This window comes from Nesoenas mayeri (assembly GCF_963082525.1).
Source record: "Nesoenas mayeri genome assembly, chromosome: 2".
Lineage (NCBI taxonomy): Eukaryota > Metazoa > Chordata > Aves > Columbiformes > Columbidae > Nesoenas > Nesoenas mayeri.
Genome location: NC_137543.1, coordinates 41,721,469 through 41,735,646, shown reverse-complemented (window position 1 = coordinate 41,735,646; position 14,178 = coordinate 41,721,469).

Sequence of the window (14,178 nt, the reverse complement as noted above, 5' to 3'; positions counted from 1 at the left end):
AGATTGTGGTGCCCAGGCTAGTGCAGTGTTTGAGGGAATGCCTGGGAGCAGATCTGGATTCCTGTACAGGTTTGCTGGTGCTAAAGATGCTGCTGCTTTCCACAGCAGGACCATTAAGACCAAAGTCCATGGCAACTTGCAATAACTTACATAAAGCAATATTAAGAAAAGATCAAACTCCTGCTGGAATCCAGGTTGTCTTAAGCAGACACTGGCTCCTTCTTTCCTCTCTTTGGCAGCAATATGGGGTTTGTATTGCCTCTCAGACCATGCAGGGAGCTTTATTTTTCATTTACACAGTAAGAGCAATGGGATGGCCTTGGTGACAGGTGTCAAGACATGTTTTTGAGACTACACGACGAGTGGCAAGGCTAGGATCTCCACCAGCAGTATCATTTCTGTGGCTTATCCCAGAGGAAGTAAATACATGATCTGCTCCGTGCTGGCCACAGTGGGACTCCCAAGCACTGAGCACACCAGGAAAACTGAATTTTAGAGAAAAATACCACAGATGCTTCAGCTGGTAAGACTAGGAGCCAGCTGTCCTGTGCTGGGGATAATGAATAACTGGCCAGTGTGGCCTGAATAGGCAGCAAGGTGGTACACCAGGTACCCTCTTCACAGCATCTGAAATGCTTCAAGCTCCCCATGGGCATCTGAAGAAAGCTGGGGGAAGGAGGCATTGCAACCAGTGGCCAGCCCCTATCTATGTGGACTAGCACCTACGCTGTCCTTTCCTGTTTAGTTTTTCATTAAAAACAGGTCAAAATGAGTCAGTGGCCTGAGGTGGTGACACTTAGCTGCTGAGGTGTGATAACTGTTAGTTTTCTGGTCATAAGAGAAAATAGCAATGCTGCAGTTTGCTGCTGGCACTATAAAATGTATTTGCTAAGACCACTGGGGGTTAACATAATGAGCTGTGAATAAACACAGTATACGATAGAAGTTTAGAAGTCATGACTTTTTTCTGATGCCTGGTGATATGAGCTGAACACTTACTCGGTACCATGGATGGCATGAGCCCTCAAATGCCTTCCTTGTAGCTGAAGAGAGATTTTCAGGTTTCTTTCTGTCATGTCACCTTCCTACCAGGGCAACCCGGATTCCCAAAATCAGTGTCCAGCCATGCAGGAGAGGTGACTACAACTACATCCACACGGACAACGCAAGCACCCTAGAGAGGGAGCTAGATGAGAAGAACCAGTGCAGAGGCCCCATGGCAATGGGATTTTATCACACAGCAGCTCTAATCCAGTCCCGTGGGCTCAGGGGTAGTCAAAGTGATCATCTGGCTGTTTCCCCTGGCAGGAATCCAGCTTGGACACGCCAGGACTATGCTGCAAGGTGAGCTGCACTAAGCAGGGGCAACCACAAAATTAATTTTAAAAGTGTGTTCTTGATCTAAATTAAACTACCAGTCTAGAGATACCTAGAGATAAAGGATGCCCTACCCAGGGGCTTGCACCCCAGCTCAGCATCTCAATGCTCTCCAGCTGGAAGAACTGGAGGGCCAACCAGAACTACAAAAAAAAAAAAAAAAGTAAAAATAATAATTAAAAAACCACTACTAGCCATCTGCGCTTCTTCTCTATTTCTATGCATGTCTGCCTCTACAGACAGCAACTGAATACTTCTACTTTGCATGTCAGTATAATTTCACTTTACCTTCACTTAAAATTCATTTCAGTTCGAGCTGAACAATTTCAGGTTGGCTGGCCAACTACTGGTATCTCATTCTGTAGGGAAGAGCTGGGGCTGTGAAAGCGGTGCCCACCAGCTGCAGGCAAGGACCCTGAGGATGCAGGGGCACAGGGCTGTTCCTCCACTGAGCCACAAGGGCTGCGAAGCTGCGAAAGGCCATGAGGAACTGGAGTATCACTGGCATAGCACGGGACAGGAACACCCAAATCCTGGCTGCCTCTCCAAAACTATCATTCTTTACCTTCCATGGCATTTTCTACAGACTAAAATTGTATGTCACCTCGTGTGGGAATGTGGGAGCTGCACCCTCACAGGCGTTGGCTCAGAGATTAATTTAATAATAAATATTATTCTGTTAATTATATATCTACCTTGAGTTTTGCTAAAATATCAGATGCTGCTAGGTAAACACCATAGTTACCTAGATTACCTCACACACTACCTCCACCTCTTTCCCATTCTTCTTGATCTTGTGAGGCACCAAGCGGGCAGGGATGCTGTCTGTCCTTACACACGCGGGTGCTCAGGACGGCGCTGCTCTGGAGTTGCAATGCAGAACTGGAGCTGCTGGGTGTAACTCGGAAAAGAAATTATGCAACTCATTCTAAGAAACTAATCAAGTGGTAGCAAGTAGGGCAAGACTGTTTTGAAATAAGAATGAATTATTATTGTACACTAAGCTGATTATGCATCCAGGTTGAGATGTACAGAATGGGTGGGCTACGCTATAGCTGGGAAAAGCCAGGCACGCAGCCAGCCCCATACAATGTGTGTGTTTGTGTGGCTGGTGGCAAGCAAATCCCTCACCCTGCTTGGAGAGTACTGTAAATGTGAGCAGGGTCTGCCAGATGGCAGACATCCGGAAAGACACAAGGAGGGAGCAAAGCGTAACCACATTGTGCATGGCAGTGAGCACGCTGGGTCTGGCTGCAGATGGGAACTTGCAAATCACAGCCCTGGTGAGAGCTCACGGGAAAATGCTGACAAAGTCAGACCCCAATTCCCCACCCAGCCTCCTCTGAGTAACTGAAAAATGAGGACGAGGGTCCGGATCGATCTCATCTTCTAAGGCTGCACAAATCTGGAGGAAACAGCAAGCCTGGATATGGCTGAGCTGCTCTTGGTGTAGGGCTGTAGGAAGACAAACTGACTTACAGTGCTTTTGCAGCTCATTAGCTCTTGGGTTAATTAGAAACTGGATCATCCTGTAGATTAAATCGGATTAAAATTCCAAAATCAGAAAGTACAAGGAATGCAAATGTGTTCCCTCTTCCTCCTCCTGCTTTCTTTGCTTGTCCCTCTCCATGGGCAGCCACAGGATAAGGTATCCTGGAGCTGCTGAATGCCAACGTGGAGTAAGGAGGTGGAATTTTTATGTAGCTGTTTCCTCAGTTGTGTCATGCTACTGCTTCCAAAAATTGAATTCTATGAAATGAAGACAAGAATGGCTGGAAGAATATAAAGCTTTTATTATTTTTTTTTTCCCTCCTACCATGTGCAGTCTGTATTTGACCAAGTTTCTTGCTTCTTTCTAAAACTTTTTGTCTTTTTGCCCTTTCTAGGCAGGCTGAGAGCAACATGGGACCCATGTCCATGTCCTACTCACCTGCCTTGACTCAGGACCCAGGTGGGCAAGGACAAGGTGCAGCTCCCTGGAGAGAGGGTCCTTTCCTCAGACTTGTGGCTCAAGCAACGAGTCTCTGTGCAACACACTTTCTGAATTGCTACTCTGTGTGACAAATAGGGCTGGTTCTTTTAGCTTCTGGTGTCCTTAAATTTTATTCTTATCTCATATGAAGCCCAATAAGAGAAGCCTGAAACCCCTGTCTGAGTTTGAGTGAAAACAGGCAGCTCAGAAAAGTTAATTCAATTTACATCAAGGGACAAACTTTTTTGGACAAAGCTGTGTGTCTTTTTGAAGCCAGTTACTGATACGTTTTTTTGAGTTTCACCTTACTCCAGTAACTAAAGGACCTAGCAGAAACACCAGGATTTGATGTTGGGCTGAGACATATTTTAACATCTGTGCAGCCGCTCTTTAGACCACGTTGGCGTGTGTGTATTTGTCAAGGACTGACAGAAGGGTGCTTTGTAAAGATACGAGTCTTTTCCACATTGCTGTGATATAATGGGTTGTTAGTGACTTGTCAGTTCGTGTTTTCAATTACTGTTATTACTATTATTTTAAAACTGTGGGTGTTTCTAAAATTGCTTTATATCAGATAATAAGTATACTCATTCTTCAGTTACAGTAATTAGCATTCTGAGTTTGATTCTGCCACCTCAGTGGCTCCAAGAGCTGGGACTGGTTACCACATACACAAAGCTCTTAGCTCTTTTCTATAAATAGATTACAACCTCCTAGTTTTAACTCTTGATGCTCCAAAGACAGCCTTCCTGCCTCTGGCTTTTCTGTGGCTTATTCCTATAGTTTCTCCAGGGTTCCTTTCACGATAAATGATATATCTTGCAAAGGAGTGTCTCTTTTTGACCAGAATAAAAACACAGTCCCTAAGCAACTCCCATCCCTTGACATGTTGCTGTAGAACATATTTACTCAAAGCATCCTGAATGAACAGCTTCCATATTAGCTTCTCCTGGGCCACTCTTACGTTTCCTACCAATTGTATATGCATCCCCCAGCCCCAGGAGGAGATGCTTCTGACCATTGCCAGGCTACAAATCTGGTGAACAGTGCACAGAGCAGAGAAAAACATTGCTTTTAAAAACTGCCTAAAAAAAATCTTAGTCTAACCTAAAAAGAAACAAATTAGCAGAGCAAGTCAATAAAAGCAAAGAGAGTGGAGGACCGATTAAACCAGAAAAAATTATTTCATGGGAGAAAACTCTTAAGGGACATTTCAAAGGGAGAACGAACCAAAGACAGAAACAAACAAACGTGACAAACAAACAAACAAACCCACCACGACAAATTAAAAAGCAGACCAGCTGAAACCTTGGAAGATGGTTCACAAAGACTTCCATTGAACTGAGGCATAGAGACTACATTATCTAATAGCAAATTGATTTCCTTTAAAGCCTTATTAGAAGGCTCCATACACATTTCATGGTCCATCTCCTGGCTGGGGAATATAATTTTCTCAGGGAGAATCAAAACTTGCCTTTGTAATGTCTGGGAGGTATCTATAGCCCTCAAACTGCAGTACAGTCACCAGTCCCCTGTTCACTAGGTAAACTGTTGTCCTCCTCACCAGACTACACATGCATATTATTCAGAAGCTAAAGCCTCTTTACCTTGTTACCTACTCAGATGTTTGCTGCTCTCCTATTGCCAGACAAAGCATCCCAGCTGGCTTCCTTACAGTATGAAAGTAAAGGAGCTGCTGGGAGATATTCATTATGGGGAGTCGTCAGGTTTGAAACTCCCTTCACACGTTGGGTTTGCCACCAATCAATTCCCTTCACCTTTCATGCCCACTACAAAGCCTAGGCTCTTCTCATAGCTGATATGAGGCTTTGTCTCTGTGCAACAGCTCAAATTGCTGAAATAGCAAATGCATTCTCCATTGAACTGTGAATGTGGGGAGGGATGAAATGGCCATGCTGGAGCTCAGGACAGAACCAGGTCTGTTGGTCACTGCCTGGATGTGTTTGCTCACAGCACATCTCACTCCAACTGCAAGATAAAGCTGTGAAGTGGTATGTGGCTTCACTAAAGGTGCAGAAAAAGCCAAAGTGACTTTGTTAAATGTGGTAAATGTGACAGGGTGAGAAAACACGGGGTTCTTCATTTTTAAGGAAAAAATATACAAATGCTCCTATTTCTAGCTCATTTAATTGATTTCTCACAGATGTGTTTGTAATGAGTGTTTCCACCAACACTAGGAAACTGCTCCCTGCCTTACCAATGGTCTACTTACTGCATAGAACCAACACATCCTCTTTTCTGTGGTAGTTGGGTATATTAATAAAGCAAGCAACACCCAAATAATAATCATGGTGAGCTCAAAACCTTGCTCCTGGCTTGGCTGCTGCCAGGGACCACATTGTAGATAAGTTGAACTCAGACACTTCCCCTTACTTTTTATGCACTGGGAACACCTGTCTTGGGGTCCCAGAAATGTCACAGAAGCCATTTAACTCTTTCCTGAAGGCTTCATCCCAAAATAAGCACCCCATTTTCAGGAGAACAGTGCCAACCCGTTATACACTGCTGTTGAGGGAGATATCAGGTCATTAAGATGCAATGAGTAATATGTTTGAAAATATAATTAAAATGTTTTTCAATCATTCATGAAAACTCTTTTAATGCAGTATAAAGCTTGATAATGTCTGCGGTTGTACTTTGACCTGATGAAAGCTCTGAATGGAAACTTATACAGTAGGTAAAATTTACTCTGGCAGCGTGTCAGTAAGCAATGTCTACTGCTTTTATTGCTCTGTGGAATAAAAGTTTTGAATTTTTGTCTGTACTGAACCATTTATTGTCTTGAAATTGGCAGCAGTAACACCCAGCTGGATGCCGGTATGTTTTGTGTTTGTGAACAGGCTGATCCATGGGAAACAATCTTGCAGACAAATCAACTTCTTCATGAATTAAACAAAATATTTACTTGGGTATGAAACATTCAAGCCTGAGGGAGCTATTATTTTGGAAAAGGCCCATAAAAGGACTTTTTAAGACACAGACTTTGAGTCTTAAGTATTATATTCTTAGACTGCCTTTAGTTACGCCTTGCTTTGCATAACCCAGTGGACTTTTATAAAACAATATCTTCTATGTAAATTGTGCTGGGGTCCAAAGCACTGAGTTGAAAGTCAGAACAGAGCTCAGTGTCTGGCCAAGCTGCTTAAATTGTTCTTCTTCTGCCTCCCACCTTTTTTTCTGCCTGTCCCTGGGACAGGAACTGCCATTTCCTATCTGTTTCTCTATTGCATAGCACTGAAAAATTCCTTCTTATAAGCAAAAGACAGAGGTAGAAAGTTTACCCAGAAATAGCTGAGTGCTCAGTACCAAAAATAAGTATACCATGTAGTGATAATTCTGTGTTCTTAAAGCCAGTCCTATTGACTCTCACGGTCTTGTGAATGTCATGGGATCTGATGTTTTCTTATTTCTCTGGCTGATGGTAATCAAGGAACCACATGATAATTTGACTTCATTAACACAGTGAAAAAAAGCACATGTAGATTTCTAGCTTTGTGGTTGCTGAGAAAACATGAAGCAAGACAGTCTTAAATCCTGGAGGTAAATAAAATAATCTGATGGTCATTCTGACCCTTTATTCACTCCTCCTGGGTTAACATGCCTGAGGTTTCTTGGCTCCTTCTTAGACATGACCATACAAAAAATTGGGTCATCATGAAATATCCCATGACGGTCTTTGCTCTCACTCCTAGTCAGCCATCTTTATGTTTGTTTGTTTATTTCTCCTTTACAGGTCCAAAAAGGTGTGCTGACAGTCAGCCTTCAGTAGTGTGTGTTGGACACTCTCACAATTTACACATGGCTTGTTCTCTCTTGGGCTCTTGTGCTCTTCCTCCTTAAACACTGCATGCTCAGGCTATTACACTTGGAAATTTCTTGCAGGTTTCCTGCAATGACTTTGAGAAAGTCACCGTAACAGTTCCTCCATTTTTTTCTGTATAAAATAAGAATAATCATATTTCCTTTCCTGGTCTGTTTTGGACTGCAGACTCTTGGACAGGTCATTTCTTAGCACAGGTACATATAGGACCATACCAAATCAAGCTTTAGAACCAATCTCTGTTTACTTTACACACCTCTTTGAGCAGGGACTGGGACTCAAGTTTCCTCCCTTCCAGGCGGGTCCAGAGGAGATGTGACCCTGCATCAACACAGCTGTGCGCAGGCCACACACCAGCAATCTACAGCCTGGATGCTCATAGGTGAGTAACCTTGCACTGGGTTCCGTAAAACACGACCTGGGAATGGTTTAAGGTTGCTAATGCTGGTGTGAATTGTAGCTGGAATGACCAAACATTCGTGGACATTCTTTTATTAAAAAAAAACCTTAATAAATCAGGTTAATAAGTTCAGTATATAATCCAGGTCAAAGAATATGATCTGAGCAAGACTTTTTCCAGTGGTCTGGATGATGCCATTTGCTTTCTTGTAGCAAAGCTTTCAGAGATGGGCAGGCACATTTTTATCACATGATTTTTGTCTGGACTATGATAAGCTTTCAAAGACAGACTCAGTTTCCTTATTCTTTCCATTCTTTCCTTGAATTCTTATAGCTTTAAGATGTCTCCTTTAACCATGTTTCAGAGTTTGAATGCTTGATATTTTCAGGAAGAAATGTGAGAAAGAAAGAAAAACATAATAGTTTCCGATCATCAAATATTTTGGGTGAGTCATTCGCCTGCATCGCTAGATAAATGTAACAGGACATCCTGTAACCGTTGTGCAGTTGCTTTAACTTCTACTTTTTCTTTTTTTTTTTTTTTTTCCTACAGCATAAATAGTGAAGTAGGGAAGAAAGTGGCAGTGGAGTCTTGTCTGGGCACTCTTCTTCGTCAGTCACCTCTTGTGCTGACTACTCACCTCAGTACTGAGATACACAGATGGATTGTGGTCTCCTCCTGGCCAGTGGCAGGGAATTCAAAGGCAAAGCCTCCTGAGGGAGCTTAGAGGAGCTGATGGTATTTTCCTGAGTCTGTTGCCTCAGGAGGGAGTTTCTAGCATCAGAGGGAAAGTGTAAAGCTGTGAGTCTTCACTGGAGCTGACCTGGAAAAGACCTGGAAGGGGGGTTCCTGTGCCACCGCTCCATTCTCTCACTCACAGTCTCAGAAATAATCCCCTCTCAGCCATTTTTTAGCTCTTGCATGCCAGTAGAAGAATTTCTGAGAGATTTCTTTTTTTTGGATGCTGATAAAGGGATACAGCTGACCAGAATACCAGTAAGAGTGACGTAACTGAAGTCAAACAAATCCTGCTCCCAACAAAAGAAAGCAATCAGCTGAACCCAATAATTCTGGTCATAGAGTTATGTTTAAAGGTAACAGAGAAAGAAGAAAAAGTTGAAAATCTGGAAAGAAAAAAAAAAAGCTTGCTTTCTACTCTATCTGCAAGTACAAACAGAGCTTTGAACACTGAATCTTTCAAAAGTTGATTTGATCTTACCCCAAGGCCTTGGAAAAAAAATAAAAATCTGACATCAGGTAGATAAACATCTAGTCAGAAATCTTACAGTAATCTTGAGAGACAGTTTGCATGTGTGTATACTTATACAATCACTAAAAATTAAACAGACAGCTTTATGATGACAGATCAAGTCAAACAGACTCATTGGAGAGATAACAAATGAATAAAGCCTAACTTTCAGTAATAATTCCTGACAGAATTTCAGAGGTGTGACTTCACATGAAATAACTGGAATCTCCTGAAACTCATCTTCTTACTCAAAATCACTTTTCAAGACTTGTCCCTGCTGTGACACTTAGAGGCTGATGAAACTGGAGTGGTCACGTGTTACTGAGGTACAGAGGATTTTATTTCATGTTTCATTGCCACTTATATATTCCCTTTACTTAGTGTCAGGAAATGCCTTTCTGTGTTTTTTACAGTATGTAGCACTCTGATCTTCAGTTATGGTTGTGGTTTCAATAAACCCTATTAATAATTACCAGGAACCAAACTTGTCAATAAATAAGTCTCATAACTTCATGATCTGACAATTAAAGGAAGAAAAGTCAGTGTCTAACTGCTATCATGCTTGTTTAATTGTAGCACTCTTTTTCCTCTCTCCCCCATACACACACAGCCTTGGGGGCAGAACAGTAAAGATGAGGGTCCTTGGTTTTGTTTGCCGTTTACATCAGCATTTTCTCCAGGGTGAGAAGTTCCCTGTGGTTCTTTTACACACATCTCACTCACACTTCTTCCACTCCCTCATTCTTTGAGTCTTTTCCTGATCTGGTCACAGGTATGTTGGCAGCAGGCATTTCATTCTTTATATTGGCAAACTTTTGTTGTTGTTGTTTTTTCCCACTCTTCAATCACCGATTCTCCTGTCCTCTTCCAGTACCATTTCACAACAGTTTTTGTCAGTAAACCAGCTTCCACTCCCTATCTGCTTTCCACATCAGATGCATGCCTTAAGTCTAGACTGGGAAGTCTCTGGGGCAGGGACTGTCTCTAGGCTGATATGTTTGTATGGTTACTTATCCTCAAAAAGCCCCAGCTCCAAACCTCAAAGTCCTATTACAGTAACTAATGCTGCTGTGGGGGAAAAAGCTTTAATCTGTTAACTTCAGGAACCTGTCTATGCACAGCCTTCTAGCCTTGACCAAAAGGTAAAGGTTACTATCAATTTCTTCATGGCCCTTCTAATCCCTGGGGTCTTCTTTCACCCAGCTTCAAGCTCTGCAGCCTCTCTTGAGTAGTGTAGTGTAGAGCTAGTAGTGTAGAGCCTTTTCTTTCTGTCTCTTTTAATCATGATAGCCTTCCTGAATAATGTGGATCTTCTCTGCTTTTCTACAGGTATTACCTGACCCTCCTAATTCTTCCTCTCCTAATTGTTCTCCCACTATTATTTTCTGAAATCTTTGATTCAGCCAGCTTAGTAAAACATGCTATGAAAAATGCCACAGGAAATAAAGTGTTGCTTTGCTCCAGATGGTATTTTTATTTCTATAATAGCTGGGAACTTTCTCTAGTTTATCCATGAACCTGCTTTCAGTGTTTGTTGGCAGTGATTGTGGTATCACTTTTCTATTACATTCTCATCACCTAGTCTAGTGTAATCACTGTAATCCTTTATTTCTCTTTGTACTTCAGAGCACACCTAACACAGAAGATTAGGGTCATACTTGCTTCCTTAATCTTTCATGACTCAGGATGTTTAGCCAGTTCACAAAAATAGTGAGTATTTTCTGAGTAGTTAACTGAAAAGGGGTTTTTTTTTAATGTCACAGAAAATAAATAGTGAAGCTGGGAACAAAGAGTTTGTGTTATGCAGCCGTTAGGTTTTACATTTTTCACTGTGTTTATTTTTGTAAAGCCTGTTGCAATATAAGACACATACTGAATGATGTTAAGAAGCATGATACTCACAAAGCATACACAGCGGCACATTCAGAAGTGGCATGCTGTTTTTTTGCATGAGAAAGCGGGTAATTCTCCACCCGCTGTCCATATCTAGCCTACTTCGGTCTAGCCAAAATCTGTCAGAGAACCGGTGGATGGCTCATATAGAGATCACCACTGTCCCTTCCTTCAATACAGCACAAACCATCCTCAGTGTTCACATTGTTGTTTGCAGACAGTGCAGGAGAATGATCAAGAAACCAAGGAAACTGTCCTTTCATGGCTTGGCTTCACCATAGTCTGCTGGGCAAGGTTAAACCTATGCAATTAAGTTATAGTCTTTTTTTTTTTCATACAGTTTGCCTTAGCAATATGCTTGGATGAGAACATATATCTTAATATCTTTGCTGTGTTTTAGTGTTTTTTTCATCAAAATTTTGCTATTCTTGTCATTATACTGAACTGGATGTTAAGAGTGATATTTCTAAATCTGGCTTTCAAATACCAAGCAGTGAAATAGCTACACACAGCGTAAGACAGTGCTGTCCTATGCAAACACTGGACACAGCATCTGGATGTGATCTGGATGGGTGAGCTCAACCTCATACATAACAAGCCGTGTGTGACTTTCCTGGCAGTTTTCTTATTGTTCAGTAGATTTCTTCCAGCCGCTACCTGCAGAGCAGCTGAGAGCTAAAGTAACTTCTTCCCATTCAAAGACAAGCAGGGATGGGAGGGCATGATCAAAAATCTCAGAGTGGAAGGCATGCACATTAGTCAAAAGCCTGGTCTCACTTTGGGGCCAGTGTTGTTGATGGCTGACCAGGTAGGGCAGAAGGCTTGAGTGGCATGGGCTAACAGGAAGCTTATTTGAGAAGAGGACCTTAAGCAAATGGATATTAGCAGACCAAAGAGATTTGAAGACAGAATCACAGAATAATTTGCGTTGGAGTTCAGCTTTCCATTCAAACCAGGGCTGGCTTCCAAGTTAGATCAGGTTGCTGAGGGCCCTGTCTAGTAGCTTTTAGTATCTCCAAGGATGGAGATCCTACAGGCTTTCTAGGCACCTGCTGCAGATTTAACCACTGTCATGGAGAAAATATTTTTCCTTAGATCCATCTGGAGTTTTTATCACTGGAACTTTGGCCATTGCCTCTTGTCATTTCACTCTGCACCTACAAGAATCTGGTACCTTCATCTCTGTAACAGATCTTCAGGTAGCTGAAGACTGTGGTTAGACCTTCACTGAGCCATCACTTCTCTATGATGAACACAGATCTCAGCTTCTCCTCACACATCATGCAACCCAGTTCTCTAATCATCTTTGCGACCTTCTGCTGAACCTGCTCCAATGTGCGAATTGATCCCTGATGAGGAAGAGGTGAAAGGGAAAAGGTAAAAGGTAACAGGATAGGAGGAAAAGTAGGAGACAAAGGAGAACAAGGAGAAAAGCATTCAAAAAGCAAAGCCCAGAGCACTTAGGGTACTGTATGCCAAAGAAAGGTAGAAAAGCAAAAAAATAGCATGAGGAAAGTGACCAGTAGTTCCAGCTGTGCCTTGTAGTAGTTCTGATTCTAGAGCATCTCAAGAACTCACTTTAAAGGTTATTCATTTTAAACGTTAATGTTGATGTGAGTTTCTTTCAAAAATGGCTTACTAGGAATCTAAATAATTTTGCTGTAGTGTACATAAATTATGGAGAGTAGGAAACGGGAGGTTATTCACATAAGAGAGTTACACAGAAAAGTGAGTCATACTGCTTTTTGCATTAGACTCTCGCAAACACAGATAGTCTAAGACAGACCGCTCTGAGACACAGATGCGAGGATGGCAGATGGTGATGCCCGGGCTCTGGTTCCTTGATTTTCTTTATTACAGCAGGCATGGCCATGAGCTTGCTGTGCAGCCACACTTCCATTTGTTTTAAAGCATCCCTCTTCTTCTGGAAGCCACTCTCTAGCTTAGTGGCATAAGAGTCACTTGGCAGTTTTTGCTCAAGATGGTCATCAGGGCTGTAGCTGTCACTAATAGAAATTTCTTCTACTGCTTTGGGACCACTGTGAACCATTCCTCTCATCATGAGCTTGACAGATTAACCAGTTCTTGCTCAATGACCCCATCACCATACTTGGCAGACATCGATTTGACACATCAGGGCAGGCAGCTACTTTGGAGGGCTGGTGTTGTCAGTCCCTGACAATGCACTGCATTCGTGCAGAGGTGAGGAAAAGCAGAGGAGCGTTTTGAGTAATGCCACCAAGCAATGGGACAACAGTCACCACGTTTTAAAATATGAGCATACTATACATTCTAAAAAACCACATTTGCCTTTTTAGAGAAAACATTTGTGCAATTATCTACAAATCTAATCCGGTATATAGTTTCAGCGACTGTCTGATAGTTTTTTTTTCTCATTTAGCATATTAGTTGGTCAAGCAGACATTTCACATTTTCAGCTATACCTGCAAATTATGAACCATATACCTATGTCTGCTGTGGGTCGGGTTTTTTCCATCTTCAAAATATTTTTTAGGACTAACCAATCTGTTTAATCATTTAAATAAATGTCAACTGTTATCCAAAACTGTGTTCTTTACTGAAATAATAATGTTATCAATAAAAAGCATTAGAAAATTTACAGAAAGAGCTAAAATCTTCAGAGCTCTATATACACTTACTAAGTCTAAACACCAAACTGAAGAGGAAATCAGAAGTCAAACAGAGAAGTAAGAGAATTTGCAGAGTCAGATACAGTCAGCTATGTCCCATTTGAGCCCATTTAAGAGCCTGGAAGCGATGGAATCCAGTTGAGCTCTTTTGGCGACTATATCCAAGGTGCTGGGACTCCTTTAGCAGCTACACTTCTTCTGGATGGTTCTGATACCCTCAGCTCTCCTTGTAGCTCCCTCTTCAGTGGCCTTCCTGGGAGGTGAAAGACTTCGAAAAGATACATCATCCATTTGATTTCTCAGCATTTAACAGACATTCAGGCCCCAAATAATTTTTTTTCTATTTATTTTCACCATCTTCATTTGGCACAAATAGCAAGGTTGGAAAAACTGTCTCTACAATAATTTAGGTAGTAGATTAGAGTTAGATTAGAATCTACTGTTCATCATGTATTTTAGTTAAGAACATTAAAGATTGAGTTCATTCCACTTATCTCTGAGCTTGCACATTTCACAAGCACCCTCACACCTGCACCTGAAGAAATGCTGATATATATACACACAAACAGCAAATTAGCCACACTTATCATTAGGCAATTTGCATGCCTAATGTAATGTATACATTTGTCTGTGTTGTGGGAGTACACCATGCACATCTGTGTTTCTTTTTGTGAGCAAAGTTGAATTACTTCTGAGTAAATTTAACTCCTGAGAAATTTTACTTCTGAGTAAATCTAACTTTAATTTAATTTAATTTAATTTAATTTAACCCTTTATGAGCAAGAGGGCTGCCTT